The sequence below is a fragment of the Schistocerca cancellata genome, chromosome 8, assembly GCF_023864275.1.
Source record: "Schistocerca cancellata isolate TAMUIC-IGC-003103 chromosome 8, iqSchCanc2.1, whole genome shotgun sequence".
NCBI lineage: Eukaryota > Metazoa > Arthropoda > Insecta > Orthoptera > Acrididae > Schistocerca > Schistocerca cancellata.
The window spans coordinates 395417153-395431764 of NC_064633.1; positions in this window are offsets into that span (position 1 = coordinate 395417153).

Genomic DNA, 14612 nt, shown 5'->3' on the forward strand with positions numbered 1-14612 from the left:
AGATGACCAAGGGGTGACTCCTTATATAAATCTGATGACGTAGTATCATGTGATCTTAGGATGAACCAATGGGTGTTGAGAATTTTGTCGGGGTGGTAATTGAGTTCACTAGCACCCCTAGTAGCTGAAAGCTGAGCTAGTCAGATGCTTCCAGGACATGGTGGAGAGCTGAGCATTATATAATTTATAAAATTATAGACAAATAATTGATATTATTTTGAATAGACTGGATGATAGTGAATTCAGGATTCGGGATGATAATGTGTGTGTGTGTGTGTGTGTGTGTGTGTGTGTGTGTGTGTGTGTGTAATAGAGTGTATTGTGTTTGGATGAAAGATTTATTATTAAAAGTATGTTATATACGTGTGATTGTAGGTTGATGATATTAAGAATGGTGTTAGTAAGGGCTGAAGGAAATTATTCTTGGTAAAGAGAGAATTTTGTATGAATAAAGAGAAGGTTAAGTATTTGTGGGACAGTATAGAATTTGGGTGAGTTCTTATATTCTGTAGGTAGGGATTTGAGTTGCGAACGTTACGTTAGATTCACATGCAGGTGATTATTTTTTTTTTTTTTGTGAATAGGGATTTGAGTTGAGAACTTGGTGTTAGATTAAATTGGGGAATTATGGCCCATCTATACAGGCATGTGTTTTTAGGGATCATTTTGGAGTAGGCTGTGGGGTCATGTGGATTGAATAATGAGAGTCATGTGATCAATTAACTTAGTGAGGGGCCTCGTGGCGACACACATGCTGTTGCGAGGTCATGGAAGTTTCCAGTCTCATGGAAACAACTTTGGCGCAAAAAGTGAGGTAGTGTGTTCTTGGTCCCAAAAAGACACTTGGTGGATCGCGAACTGAAAGACCGTTGTGTGCCATCGGCATCGGCAGGTTCGAACCTGTCCAGGAAAACAATTCTGGCGCCATAAGTGTGGCAGGGCGTTCTTTGTCCACCATGTCCTGGACCAATGGACCAACCATTGTGTGACACTGGGGCAGATTCCACTCTTGGCGAACAATTTTGGCACGAAACGTGTATGAGGGACGAATACACATGGTGTACGGACAACCTACCATTGTGATGTCAGAATCGGCAGGTTCGTAAGAGCAAAACATGTCTACACCTCTGGACCCGCGTGGTCTGAGCAGTCGCTGGAGCGCGTGGACCGCTGCCAACAGCTGTGAGGTGGGGCGAGGCGCCCGCTCGCTGGCGGGTTGGTGGCGGCGCCAGGGGCCGCGACGATTTGAACTAGTTCAGCTGGGGCCTAGACCTCATGGATGCTGGTGGGATCTCAGAGATGTGTACTGAATCTGTTGGAGAACAAGTGATGATGGTACTGCTTGAAATAAAGACTTCAGTCGTTTTTCCCTGCAAAATAACAGGATGTGAATTAAGTTAGTAAAAGTGCAGTTTATTATTTGACGCGATTTTCATAGGTTAGCAGTGAAAAAACATAAGTGACAGTCAAGTTCGTAGGATGTGGACTATTTCGTATGTGTGATCGATTATGGTGTTGGAATTTGAAATTGTGACAGATTTTTGTTATGGATGTAACACAAATGTCTTTCTTCCTGTCGAAATCGGACATCTTGAATAAATAATAATGATAATAATAATAAATAGAAGTACAGTTTTCGAGACATTATCGTGTTGGAATTTGAATTTGGCGCAATTTTCTAGTGGAGGTAGGCCAATAATAATAAATAATAATAAAAGATAATGAATGATAATTAATGATAATGAATAATAATAAAGATAAGTATGGTTTTGCAGCCGCTATCATGGTGGAATTTGAATTTGGCGCCAATTTTTTCTGGAGTGTTAGGTTAGTGGACATAGCACAATTGTCCTATTTTCCCGCCAAAATTCAAATTTCCCGCCAGTTTTCTGGGGGTTAGGATAGTGGACATAGCTCAATTGGCCTATTTTCCCGCCAAAATCAGCCATCTTGGATGACGTCAAGCGCTCTTGCCAAGTCTACATGCCGCCATCTTGGATGATGTCATCGCCACCACCTCGAATAAATTTAGCAACAATGGAATGTGGAATGCACTCCCCTTGTCCCAATACTCTTCGCAGGAGGATCGATACGTAGCCCTGGTGGCGAAAAGAAACAGACATCTCACTCCCAGGCTGATCACTGCAGACTTTGCAACCGCTACCAATACACATCTCTGACAGAATCACTTCACAGTGATTAAATCTGTCTGGTTTTTACGCTTGTTAAATGCATCCCACTTCATTCACGCCATATTCGTGAAAGAGTTCGTTGGGATAGGGAACATGTTGGTTTGGATCAGCAACAGTGGTCCTGAGTGACGTTGTCCGATGAACCGCGCTTCACTGCAGTAAGTAATTCTGGCAGTTGTGGAGAGAGAGGGATTACACATTACAGAAAGTTTATGAACGTCAGTGGTATGGCCCAGATATTACGTTGTGGACAGGAAATATGCTCAATGGCCGAAAACCGCTGTATATTTTTGCGTGAGGCACCGTTACAGCTCTACAGTACTGGAGGGTGATTATTCTGGATCATGTCCGTCTGTTTAGGGGTGCAGTAAGTCCCAACTTTCTGTTTATGGTCGATAATTCCCGCCCACATAGGACCGCTGAGGTGTTGGACGTACTGGAAAGTGAAGTTATTGAACATGTAGAATGGCCTGCATACTCCCTTAACCTGGGATTCTAAACCGTCCTGAGAGAGGAGAAGGACAATGTTCTGCAAGGGGTCCTCTACAGTTTGATAGCCAGTATGAATAACAAGTGCAAAATGTGCATTAGTGGTGGGCATATTCCTTACTGAGAGTCCGATATCGACCTTTACGCTGGGAGTCTGATCAGCGTAAAACTGAACATCATTTGCGTCTGTTCTCCTGCTTTCCTATGTGATGAAATCTGTATCACTTCTCGTTATTAAGATACCATTCCACCTCCGTTGTGTATGTACTGTGTTTCATATACTCCATCATTGCCTCTGCTTATTCCTGTGCCAGAATGTGTCTGTTCCGTAGCTGCTGTCAAGCAGTATATATACTATTCCACTTGTTAACTGATTGTATTATCGTTGGTTTGGGGCTTGGGTGTGTTATCTGTTGGGTCACCTTTTGGAGTTTGTGCCTGAGTCAGTATTTCATTATTTTACTTCTTGTCAGTCCTTTATAGTTTGCGTAATTATTTATGGCAGCCAGCATGATTGTAAGGCTAAAGGTATAATGAGGGCAGAAGATTTTACTGTTTGTTATAGTGTACTAGACATTAATTCTTGCATACTTGAGTGCTGGCTGCGTTACTTGTGCTTGACGTTATTCATGCTCTCTACCTTGTTGAGTTATTGTTAATAAATGTATTTAAAGCTTGTCAAGGATTTGTGTCCTTAAAACCTCCAGCCACTTTCCAGTTTAACTGTTTTCTGCACCGCTATATTACATCCTCAAAAGCACAGTTTCAAAGTTGTTGTGTGACGTGTTGGATGCTAGTTAAGATGGTCTAAAGATTCGTTTGAGCGCAAATATTCTCACTCTTGCACACATCATCAGTTAAATAAGAAGTCACAAGTATTTTAAATATTAAAGTCATTCTATAAGAAATTTTGAAGTTACATTTTGTGCACTTAAAAATTAGGGGACTGGAAAGTAATCTTGACCTGCACTTGTCGATATCTATGTCATTTATTAGCTCACTCAGTACTTCAGTGTCGTTACAAAGACATTTTAAGGCTAGAGCGACTTGTTTACTCTTAAATATTGAATATTAATTTATTTAAAATGACCAAATAAGCAGCAACCAGTCGCAAAATCATGTTTTCTTTACTTACTTTTGCAACTCGATTTCAACTGATTAACAGCCATCATCAGTGCTACAGATACAAGAATAAAAATAAAAGTATTAATAACAGTGACCAAATGAATAAATGTACATAAAGCAACGTAAAACGAATTAAAAGTATGTAGACGCATTAAACCATTTAAAATGCACATACAAATTACCTTTCACCGAATATGTGCCATGAGTAGTAATACTGTCTTAAGCAGAGGTCAAACATAATGTGATACATCGAGCATTGACTATGACAACGAGAAACCATAAGCGGGCTCTGCAAAGCAAACCCGCCCTCTATGCGAAAAGATACAACTAAAATTAAAAATGAGAAGAAGAAAAGACATCTAAAGTGAGGTAAAATATAATGATAAAATACTGAAATATTTACAAAAATGGATGTATTGACAAAGATTTTGTCAACCACATAGTACAGTTATATACGCCAAAAGGCGATTGTACAAATGAGAAAAAAAGTAACAAACATAGGTGAGAAGCACACCATAGAAAAAAATTTTAAAAAACTTTTTAAAAAATTTAAAATTATTTATCATTATCGAAGAGCAAAAGTTAATCATAATGCCAAAACGTAAACCGGTGTGGGCATCCATCCAGCGTATAGTTAATGCTTTCAGGAAGACCGGATTTTTGTTGGCAAATGGCGCCACATTGCTGAATGCACATGTAAAGTAAAGTAAGTTGAGATAAGAAAATTATGGACGTGAACGAAACAAACGTATTAAAGAAACAAGACCAAATGCAGAAATAAAGTGCTAGCAAACTTCATACATAGGAAAATTACCACAGGCCTGATAGAATGAATTGGGAACTCGTAGGGGCTCTTAATTGTGTGCTCGTATATCATGAGACGTAAATCCACACCATATGTCTGTTGGTGCAACTGACAAAGACGGCAAAAGCCCAATTAATGGGCGTCAACCCAAACTTAGTGACAATGACATAATTCATATCACCAATCTATTTATCTCCACCTCCCTTTCACTCTTCCCTCTTCTACCCCCCCATCTCGTTTATCTTTGTCCTATCATTTCCATTCCCATCAAGCAAATGCTTGGCAAAGAGCTCCCAAAAATGAACTCACCTCACATTCACCTGCTCATTGAGAAGGCACACGCTAGCTGATCTATGATGACAAAAGATCCCCATATCCTCTAGCAAATCAAGATAATTTCCCTTTTCTGCTCTATGTAATAACCTCACATGTGTCTCAATTCGAGGAAGTCCGGGTCCACTATTTATAATGAGGGCTGCAAAATTCGACCTATCAGCCGCATCCTTTCTGTCAACGGCGACATGTTCAGCAAATGTAGTTCCAATTTTACAGCTTGGACAAAGTATTTTGTGAACCCCTGACTGGTGTAAAACTTTTACTTTTTCTACGCCATGGTCTAAAATTTGTTCCAAATTATTCTTGGTTGAAAAAGCAATCTTAACCTTGAGTTCCTAAAAATAGCTGCAACTTTAAGACTAACTGTCCCATAGTATGGCAAAGAAATATATTTCATTGCTTCATTTTTCCCTACAATTACTTCATTTTCTCGCATGTCTTTATATTTATTGGCAAATTTTTCATAAATTTTTTGAACAAAGGGTAGCAGATAATCATTAGATTTAGCTATGGAAAAATAATATCTAACTCAGTTTTACGATCCTCTTCAGAAAGTGGGGTACAGAAAACACGATTAAATGCAAATCTGAAAAAATTCTGATTATGGTGGGCTGAATGATAGTTTATGATACAGTCAGTATATGTCTTTTTTCGAAATATGCCAAAATGAAGCCTTCCGTCACTATTGCTTATGTATAGATGCAAAGAACTAATAACCCCATTTGTTTCAAGTTGATATGTAAACTTTATTTTAGCATGTAAAGCGTTAAATGAGGATACAATTTCGTCAATGTCATTTTCATTGCCACTCACAAGCAATCATCAACGTACTTAATGTAAAAGACAATTTTCTTTACCAACTCAACATTCTCATGAAACTATCTGGTTTCAAGGTGATTGATGAACACGTCAGCTAAGAAACCAGAAATCGCGTTTCCCATACTGAGACTGTCTTTTTGCACATACATTTCGTCGTTGAACCTCCGGTTTCAACGACGAAAATGGGCTTATGTGCAAAAGACAGTCTAAGTTATGGAAACGCCGTCATTTCATGGTCTGTCTAGTTACTCAGCTTAATTATTTCACTGAACAATAGTCTTCATGCGATGTTGAGTGGTAAGAAATTGTCTTTTACATTAAGCTAACGCTTCATGATTAGCTTGTGAGTGGGACTGACTAACCTGCTCAATTGGAATTGTTTACTATTCTTCACGATTTAATGTAAAATCTAGTGTTTTTAATATTAAACTTCCGCGAAAAACAAATGAGGTTATTAGTTTTTTGGATCTATACATAAGAATAGTGTTGGAGGGCTTCATTTTGGCATATTTCGAAAAAAGACATATACTGACTGTATCATAAACTGTCATTCAGCCCACTTAATCAGCATTTTTCAGATTTGCATTTAATCGTGTTTTCTGTACCCCACTTTCTGAAGAGGATCGTAAAACTGAGTTAGATATTATTTTTCCATAGCTAAATCTAATGATTATCCTGCTACCCTTAGTTCAAAAAATTTATGAAAAATTTGCCAATAAATATAAAGACATGGAGCAAATGAAGTAATTGTAGGGAAAATGAAGCAATGAAATATATTTCTTTGACTATACTATGGGACAGTTAGTCTTAAAGTTGCAGCTATTTTTAGGAACCTCAAGGTTAAGATTGCTTTTTCAACCAAGAATAATTTGGGACAAATTTTAGACCATGGCGTAGAAAAAGTAAAAGTTTTACACCAGTCGGGGGTTTACAAAATACTTTGTCCAAGCTGTAAAATTGCAACTAGATTTGCTGAACATGTCGCCGTTGACAGAAAGGATGCGGCTGATAGGTCGAATTTTGCAGCCCACATTATAAACAGTGGATATGGACTTCCTCGAATTGAGACACATGTGAGGTTATTATATAAAGCACAAAAGGGAAATTATCTTGATTTGCTAGAGGATATGGAGATCTTTTGTCACCATAGATCAGCTAGCGTGTGCCTTCTCAATGAGCAGGTGAATGTGAGGCGAGTTCATTTTTGGGAGCTCTTTGCCAAGCATTTGCTTGATGGGAATGGAAATGATAGGACAAAGAAAAACGAGAGGGGGGGGGGTAGAAGAGGGAAGAGTGAAAGGGGGGTGGAGATAAATAGATTGGTGATATGAATTGTGTCATTGTCACTAAGTTTGGGTTGACGCCCTTTAATTCGGCTTTTGCCGTCTTTGTTGGCTGCACCAACAGACATATGGTGTTTTTTTTTTTCCTTTGCTGAGTTTCAATTCCCCCCCCCCTTCCCACCCCCCCCCCTTCGCCCCGGAGGGGTCGGGCTGGCAGCAGCTTAGTATGCGGTCTTCAGCCTACAGAATTTGTTTTAAAAACAGGCGATAAAATCAGAGACCTAAATGTTAACATTGCGGAAAAAATCGTGGAACTTAAAACACAGAAACAAAGGGATGGTGATGCTAATAAAATACATATGAAGCAGACAGGTAAAGTAATAGACAGACAATTAAATAAACACAGTGACAGTCTGGTTTCTGTTCGCAAGACATAAAATCCACACCCAGCGACAGCATGATTTCTGTTTGCAACACATTAAAAAGACGAACAACACTGAACTTTCACTTGAACACTGCACAAAAAAGTTGGCAAATATAACATACCACAGCCAAGGGCAGGTGGGGGGAACCTGGACAGAAGACGGAAAAAATAAAAGGAGGGGCAGGAGAGGAAAAACGAAAGGGGGGGAAAGGAACCAATGGAGGATGAGGACCCATAAGAGGGGGGGGGGTGCTGGGCAGTCGTGACAGGGAGTGGGGAAGGCAGAGGAGGACAATACAAAAGGACTCGGGAGGGGGGGAGAAGGGATGTAGGGAGAGGGTGGGTGGGGAGAAAACAGGACGGAAGGGGGGGGGGGAAGAGGGAGCCCAGGGAAAGGACAGAGGAAAGGAGGGGTGTGAGGATCAGAGTTGATAGGAGGGATAAATGGAGGGCGAGAGGGCATTATCCGGGAGGGGAAGTTGATGGAAGCCACCTTGGGAAAGGAGATGAAGGGTGTAGAGAAGGAGGTTAGGGGTGACACAACAGTGAAGGCGTGGCAGGGGGTGGGGACGGGAGAGGAGGGAGCAACCAGGGGGTGAGGGGGATCAAGGCGGCGGGAGGGGTAGAGTATGCGGAGATGTTCGAGGAATAGTAGCAGATGGGGGAAAGGAATGAAGTCATAGAGGTTCCGCGTGGGGGACCGGAGGCGTATACGGCAGGTGATGCGGAGTGCAGGACGCTCAAGGATCTGGAGGGACTTTTTTCGGCAGATACATGGGCTGCTCCCAGCACAGGGCCCCACTCGCCACCTTCCTCGTGCCGCTGCTAAGTCAAAGCCTCCCGCCACTGTCCATCACACGCCGCCTCGCGGACCACATTCGTACCAAAAGCCTCTCTAGCAAAGAGATTCTACACAACCAGCGATTCCACCAGAAAGGCACAAATTCGAAAAATACCAAAACTTTGTGGAAAGTTTCGACGCAGGGCACTACAACGCCAAGGGACTACAGTGTGAAATAAATGTAAACTTGATGCCTCTACGCCATCTGGCGCAGCGGCTTTGCTCAACTGAACGGACTACCCTTGCACACCTCCCTCCTCAATGCAAAATTCCCAGTCACACCTAAACCGACTTCCTGTTCTCCCCAAACTCGAAAAGCAATACAGAGACTTTCTAACAGTACTGGGATAGCACGTCAACATCGAAGAAACAAGCAGCTGTTTATTTATTGTTCTTTCTCTTCATTTATAACATCGTGATATAAATGCAACGAAACATGGCTCTTGAGTTTTGACCAATCATCTCTCATTAATAAAAATTAATTTCTTGTAAAATTTCGGCAGTATTCAGTTATACAAAGCACTATATTGAGAAACAGTTTATAACGTTTAATCACAAGTTACAGCTCTACATCTACATTTATACTCCGCAACCTACCCAACGGTGTGTGGCGGAGGGCACTTTATGTGCCACTGTCATTACCTCCCTTTCCTGTTGCAGTCGCGTATGGTTCGCGGGAAGAACGACTGCCGGAAAGCCTCCGTGCGCGCTCGAATCTCTCTAATTTTACATTCGTGATCTCCTCGGGAGGTATAAGTAGGGGGAAGCAATATATTCGATACCTTATCCAGAAACGCACCCTCTCGAAACCTGGACAGCAAACTACACCGCGTTGCAGAGCGCCTCTCTTGCAGAGTCTGCCACTTAAGTTTGCTAAACATCTCCGTAACGTTAGCACGCTTACCAAATAACCCTGTGACGAAACGCGCCGCTCTTCTTTGGATCTCCTCAGTCAACCCGACGTGGTACTGATCCCACACTGATTAGCAATACTCAAGTATAGGTCGAACGAGTGTTTTGTAAGCCACCTCCTTTGTTGATGGACTGCATTTTCTAAGGACTCTCCCAATGAATCTCAACCTGGCACCCACCTTACCAACAATTAATTTTATATGATCATTCCGCTTCAAATCGTTCCGCACGCATACTCCCAGATATTTTTCAGAAGTAACTGCTACCAGTGTTTGTTCCGCTATCATATAATCCTACAACAAAGGATCCTTCTTTTTATGTATTCGCAATCATTACATTTGTCTATGTTAAGGGTCAGTTGCCACTCCCTGCACCAAGTGCCTATCCGCTGCAGATCTTCCTGCATTTCGCTGCAATTTTCTAATGCTGCAACTTCTGTGTATATTACAGCATCATCCGCGAAAAGCCGCATGGAACTTCCGACACTATCTACTAGGTCATTTATATATATTGTGAAAAGCAATGGCCCCATAACACTCCCCTGTGGCACGCCAGAGGTTACTTTAACGTCTGTAGACGTCTCTCCATTGAGAACAATATGCTGTGTTCTGTTTGCTAAAAACTCTTCAATCCAGCCACACAGCTGGTCTGATACTCCGTAGGCTCTTACTTTGTTTATCAGGCGACAGTGCGGAACTGTATCGAACGCTTTCCGGAAGTCAAGGAAAATGGCATCTACCTGAGAGCCTGTATCTAATATTTTCTGGGTCTCATGAACAAATAAAGCGAGCTGGGTCTCACACGATCGCTGTTTCCGGCACCCCATGTTGATTCCTACAGAGTAGATTCTGGGTTTCCAGAAATGACATGTTACGCGAGCAAAAAACATGTTCTAAAATTCTACAACAGATCGACGTCAGAGATATAAGTCTATAGTTTTGCGCATCTGCTCGACGACCCTTCTTGAAGACTAGGATTACCTGTGCTCTTTTCCAATCATTTGGAACCTTCCGTTCCTCTAGAGACTTGCGGTACACGGCTGTTAGAAGGGGGGCAAGTTCTTTCGCGTACTCTGCGTAGAATCGAATTGGTATCCCGTCAGGTCCAGTGGACTTTCCTCTGTTGAGTGATTTCAGTTGCTTTTCTATTCCTTGGACACTTATTTCGATGTCAGCCATTTTTTCGTTCGTGCGAGGATTTAGAGAAGTAACTGCAGGCAGGTCTTCCTCTGTGAAACAGCTTTGGAAATAGGTGTTTAGTATTTCAGCTTTACGCGTGTCATCCTCTGTTTCAATGCCATCATCATCCTGGAGTGTCTGGATATACTGTTTCGAGCCACTTACTGATTTAACGTAAGACCAGAACTTCCTAGGATTTTCTGTCAAGTCGGTACATAGAATTTTACTTTCGAATTCACTGAACGCTTCACGCATAGCCCTCCTTACGCTAACTTTGACATCGTTTAGCTTCTGTTTGTCTTAGAGGTTTTGGCTGCGTTTAAACTTGGAGTGAAGCTCTCTTTGCTTTCGCAGTAGTTTCCTAACTTTGTTGCTGAACCACGGTGGGTTTTTCCCGTCCCTCACAGTTTTACTCGGCACGTACCTGTCTAAAACGCATTTTACGATTGCCTTGAACTTTTTCCACAAACTCTAGGCGCTACAGTCTGGAACCGCGCGACCGCTACAGTCGCAGGTTCGGCCTGCCTCGGACATGGATGTGTGTGACGACCTTAGGTTAGTTAGGTTTAAGTAGTTCAAAGTTCTAAGGGACTGATGACCTTAGAAGTTAAGTCCCATAGTGCTCAGAGCCATTTGAACCATTTTTTTCCATGAACACTCAACATTGACAGTGTCGGAACAGAAATTTTCGTTTTGATCTGTTAGGTAGTCTGAAATCTGCCTTCTATTACTCTTGCTAAACAGATAAACCTTCCAACTTCTTTTTATTTTCCTATTTACTTCCATATTCAGGGATGCTGCAACGGACTTATGATCACTGATTCCCTGTTCTGCGCTTACAGAGTCGAAAAGTTCGGGTCTGTTTGTTATCAGTAGTTCCAAATGTTATCTCCACGAGTCGGTTCTCTGTTTAATTGCTCGAGGTAAGTGCACTCAGTATAATCATCACAGACCTTGGTTCTTTTTGGGTTTCAACGTGAATCCCGTATTTGGCAGAAATTTTCATTCGTTGATTCAGTCTGCGGATATACATCACAGGTGACTGTGTCTTGAAAAGGTTTCTGAGCCGTGGCAGCTTCTGTGAGGGCGCTCACCTGTCCTACTGGCGCCACTTGTGCGCGCGCTCCATCGATTCTAGCCCTCGTCGTATCATCTTCGCTTGGTTCTGTGTTCCCTCTGGGGCTGTGTGGTAGCGAGTGGTGCGTGGAACACGGATCTGGACGGGATGTGCTTGAGTACTAGGCGTTGCACCGAGTTGAAACCGTAGACTGCTGGGCTATGTAGGCCCGCGTTTCCCTGCAGCGTTGACCGTTGCTACCGGCGAGTTTGGCGGGCAAGTAGCGGCTCTGGTCGCGTGCAACCAGGTTATGAAGGGCATCAGTTAATTTCGGCGTGCAAAATACGTCGAGACGTATTGAACAACTTGTTAGCAGCTACTAGCAAGAGGGCAGTACTATCCAGTGCCTACCTGGAGTCCTGAAGCTATAGGCCTCTTTGACATTTATTTGAAATTATGTATGAAGACTGTTCATTAAGTACTGTACTTAAAGATTGTGTGAGCTGGCCAGAAATCTGGTTCTGCCTTTGAGGGACCCCTTTTGGGGCTGTATATGTCAAGTCAATCTGGAGGTTTCTGTAGGCGCCAAGCTAGTATATTGCAATATTAATGTGGTACTTGAAATCATTGTTTGTTATCACTGAGTATTTCATAATAATTATTGTAATTTCTGTTTGTTATAGGCCTTGCGGCTCTTCCTGGGGGCCGCGAGGTCTGAGGCTCTTGTCACGATTCGCGCGTCCCCCCCCCCCCTCCCCTCCCCACCAGCATCCCGTCGGAGGTTCTTGTCCTACCTCGGGCGTGTGTGTGTGTGTGTGTGTGTGTGTGTTGTCCTTAGCGTAAGTTAGTTTAATTCAGCTTAAGTAGTGTGTAAGCTTAGCGACCGATGGCCTCAGCGCCGGCCTTAGTGGCCGTGCGGTTCTAGGCGCTACAGTCTGGAACCGAGCGACCGCTACGGTCGCAGGTTCGAATTCTGCCTCGGGCATGGATGTGTGTGATGTCCTTAAGTTAGTTAGGTTTAATTAATTCTGAGTTCTAGGCGAGTGATGAGCTCAGAAGTTAAGTCGCATAGTGCTCAGAACCATTTGAACCATTTTTTATGGCCTCAGCAGTTTGGTCCCGTAGGATCTTACCACAAATTTCCAGTTTCCTTTCTCTGGCGAGTTATTGGTTTTGGCCTGGAACTAAAGTTGTGTGCACTCAGCCTAATGTACGAATGTGTGGGTCATATGTGAGTGTGTATGCTTGCATTTGTACACTCTCTTTCTTCGTGTTGAGGAGCTCTTCGGCTTTAGATGTACATGTTAACCGTCCACCTGCCATTTGTTACGAATCGAAATTACAGTGTCTACTAGTCCCTAAGAGGCCCTAGTGAAGGAATACTTTGACTTTATAAATCTTGTTTGAATTATTATGTAATTATTCTTTTAGTCACTTTGTGCATTGATGTTAAAATCTTCTGGGTTATTAGGCTGCGTCATATTTCTACTAAAATGATGGACGTTTCGACCCCTCTGCTGGGGTCTTCCTCAGGATCGTATGGTGTCCACTACTGCTAGAAACGTGGATCATTTTAGTAGAACTAGGACGCGGCCTAATAACCCAGAAGGTTTTAACTTCAGTGACAACGGCCACGAAATCCTGCAGAATTACACTTTGTACATTGTTTCTTGGTATTGTTAGGAAGATTAAACTGCAAAGTTTATGAGCCGGCCACCATTATACTGAAGTTTTGGTAGTCGGTTTCCTTGAAAATAATCTTCAATTGCCCGTTTAAGTATTGGTGAGTGTTTTAACTTGTATCAAAATTGTGTTATTTGTTGTTTGGTATATGTTGACAGCCTTGCATCGGCAGCGGTTGACGCGTTGCTGTTCTCCTTGTCCTGGGCGGCCGGCCGAAGTGGCCTTGCGGTTCTAGGCGCTGCAGTCTGGAACCGCGAGACCGCTACGGTCGCAGGTTCGAATCCTGCCTCGGGCATGCATGTGCGTGATGTCCTTAGGTTAGTTAGGTTTAACTAGTTCTAAGTTCTAGGGGACTAATGACCTCAGAAGTCGAGTCCCATAGTACTCAGAGCCATCTTGTCCGGGGCAGGGACGCGTTTTCCTTCTGCTTCGGCGGCTTTCCCGTCATCGCACGAGGCCTAGGTGTTGGCAGGCCACATGCACTTCTGCGTATCTCCCGTTCCAGCCTCAAGTTTAGTTTATTGCCATTCTTTTGGTATCGTGCCGCGGCGGGGGATCACCGGATTAGGACTTGGCTTTAATCATCTTGGAGAAGCAATTTACTCAGTGTTCCTATTATTTTAACGTCCTTGTGGACTTGTGATGAAAGGCTCTGGGCTAACTGAGCACTAAGTTTCTTGATTTCTTAAAAAAAGGGTTTAATTGTAATTACTGCTTTAATAGCGTTTTAGGGACCCGGTAGTTTGAGAACTTAACTTGATTTATGTGTAACAACCTCACGTGCAATCAGTGCAGTATTACTGTTTGCTTCGGTTTTCACACGTGGGTAGAGTTTGGACAGCTTAGCCGTGTCTTGTCTATATGCGAGCAGAATAATATTCTCTCATGACACAAAAGTATACGTTTTAATGTCTTTTATTTAAAGTCTGTTCAAGTTATATTAAAGTACTGTTATGGGATTCGTTCACAGCGCCGCTCCAGGTTTATTTAATCAGTTAACTGTTTGTAATCGGGCCACCATTGTATTGCGCAGTTTACTTCTTCGAGTACTATTTGTAGTTTTGTGTATAATGGAAATGTCCTTATGCATTGTGGCGTTAATTTAAAATGGTTCAAATGGCTCTGAGCACTATGGGACTTAACTTCTGAGGTCATCAGTCATCTAGAACTTAGAACTACTTAAACCTAACTAACATAAGGACATCACACACATCCATGCCAGAGGCATGGCAGACTTAGAGCGCCTAGAATCGCTCGGCCACTCCGGCCGGCGGTTAATTTAAAAACCTTAACTATTTATATGAATTTGGCAAGAATCTTGGTAACTGTTAGTTGGCGTATAATAAAATTGTTGTCGTTGTGGTCTTCAGTCCTGAGACTGGTTTGATGCAGCTCTCCATGCTACTCTATCCTGTGCAAGCTTCTTCATCTCCCCGTACTTACTGCAACCTACATCCTTCTGAATCTG